This window comes from Triticum aestivum, chromosome 6B (assembly GCF_018294505.1).
Source record: "Triticum aestivum cultivar Chinese Spring chromosome 6B, IWGSC CS RefSeq v2.1, whole genome shotgun sequence".
In the NCBI taxonomy this organism is placed as follows: Eukaryota; Viridiplantae; Streptophyta; class Magnoliopsida; order Poales; family Poaceae; genus Triticum; species Triticum aestivum.
Genome location: NC_057810.1, coordinates 57,580,450 through 57,582,566, shown reverse-complemented (window position 1 = coordinate 57,582,566; position 2,117 = coordinate 57,580,450). Strand labels below are relative to the sequence as shown.

The 2,117-nt window shown below is 50.9% G+C and overlaps 1 pseudogene; it reads left to right on the top strand.

The window, feature by feature from the left end:
• The first annotated feature begins 242 nt into the window (after window positions 1-242).
• LOC123138808 (cytosolic sulfotransferase 5-like) lies at window positions 243-1,523 on the top strand (annotated as a pseudogene).
• The last annotated feature ends 594 nt before the right edge of the window (window positions 1,524-2,117 follow it).

Here is a 2,117-nt window from a genome sequence, read left to right as displayed (position 1 = left end):
GTAGACATTCGCAGCGGGTAGCGGCGTCCCTTCGGGCGCCACCGGCACTGCCCTGGGACAGGGGCACAACTCGGAGATGATCTTCCCGTCGTGCAGCGCTCCCCCAGATCGGTTAGGGTTTAGGGATGTGGGGAGCAGGAGAAAACCTTACGTGAACTCGTCTAACACAGGTGCCGGCTGCTCCCCATCCTTTTATGTGTGCGCTGGCCACTTGTTGGTTAGGGTGCCCCCGATCAGGGCGCATGAGTTGGGATCAAGGGGTTCAGACGTTGGTTCGTTACCCCCTTCCCTCATGTTAGCTTATCCTCTTTTTTCTGTTCAGCCCGTTGGGCCTTAGATCAATACCAACAGGCTAATCTCTTCCCACGTCACGCCGGCGTCCCCGCGCCGGACGCCGACGAGGCAAAAGAAATCTATGACGAAGCTCGGAGAGTGGTGTCCACCTACGAGACCGTTCCCAGCGGAATCGTGGTTGATTACCACCGCCACCCCGACGGGTGGCATATGGCCCTGCCGGTGATGGTGAGCTCCATGGTCGCACATCACCACTTCGAGGCCCGCGGGACCGATGTGCTCCTTGTTACCATCCCCAAGTCCGGGACCACCTGGATCAAGGCTCTTCTCTACGCCGCCGCCCGCCGCACCGATGACGCATCGTTCGTACTCCGGCAGCTCGCCTCCCACAACTCGCACCAGCTCGTTCCTTTCCTTTCCTCGAGACCCAGGTGTACACCAAGGACCAGATCCCCGACCTGAGCTCGCTTCCGGCGCCACGGCTCTTCGCCACGCACGTCCCGGCGGAGTCGCTGCCAGCTTCCGTTGTGGCGTCGGGTTGCAAGGTAGTAGGACTATGTTTGCTACCATGGTTACAACATTATTACTAGTGGTTTATTGCAACAGTTTTTCTTTTTCTTTTTCTTTTTGAGAACGTTTCTTGCAACAATTACAAATAGTAGTACTATATTATGTGTGGTGTGCAGGTGGTGTACTTGTGCCGGGACCCCAAGGACTGTTTCGTGTCTCTCTGGCACTTTATGAACAAGCTGACCCCATGGGACATTGACGAGGCACACGGCCGGTTCTGCGACGGCGTCTCGGTCTATGGGCCGTTCTGGGAGCATGTGCTAAGCTACTGGCGGTGGCACGTCGAGAGGCCGGGTCAGGTGCTCTTCCTTACTTACGAGGAGCTCAGCGCCGACCCGCTTGGCCAGCTGAGGCGCCTTGCCGAGTTCATCGGGCGCCCGTTCACGCCGGGAGAGCAGGAGGCCGGAATAGACAGGGAGATCGCGGAGGCATGCGCCATGAAGAGCATGGTCAGTCGGGAGGTGAACCAGTCGGGGACGACCGAAATGACGGAGATGCCGATGCCCAACGGGATCTTTTTCCGACGCGGCGTGGTCGGAGACTGGACCAACTACCTAACACCGGAAATGGCAACACGGATTGATGAGATTACCAAGAGCAAGTTCGAAGGATCCGGCCTGATGCTGCCCGAAACGAACTCGAAAATCACAAAGATCTAGCATTCCTACATTGTTGCATTTGATGTTTTAAATCGTTCGCCATAATTTGGTCCCTCTTGTTGTAAACTGCAGACTGATGTCGCTGGCTTGCCTGAATAAAAAAAAATTACATTATTTATCAAACAGAATACTAACCAACTACGAATGATCTATTACTAAATATACAAAAGTTAGGACAAAATTATCCTTGAAAAATTTATTGATTAGTGGCAAGTGTCCGGTGCGCTGCCTAAAACCCTGCTCCTATAATGATGCATCTTTCCCACATAGAACGGCTGAGCGAGACGGCACATTCAGCTCTTCTACTATAAGGATCCTTCCTGTTCCAGGTAGCTGATCGGACCAATCTTTTCCCTGTTCTGTTTTCCAACCATTGTTTTCTGTTTTCATGAGGTTTTTCATCTGTTTTTTTTTTTGCAAAGCACCTGAAAACATGAAATTTTAGAATTGTACATTTTTCTAAAATATTTTTCATTTTTTTAGAGCAATTTTGGTAAACTGAACATTTTCCAAATTGTCTAGGAATTTTTTTGCGAAGTGCAAACATTTTTATGAGTATTGTGAATATTGTTTTAAAAAATATGAACATATTTT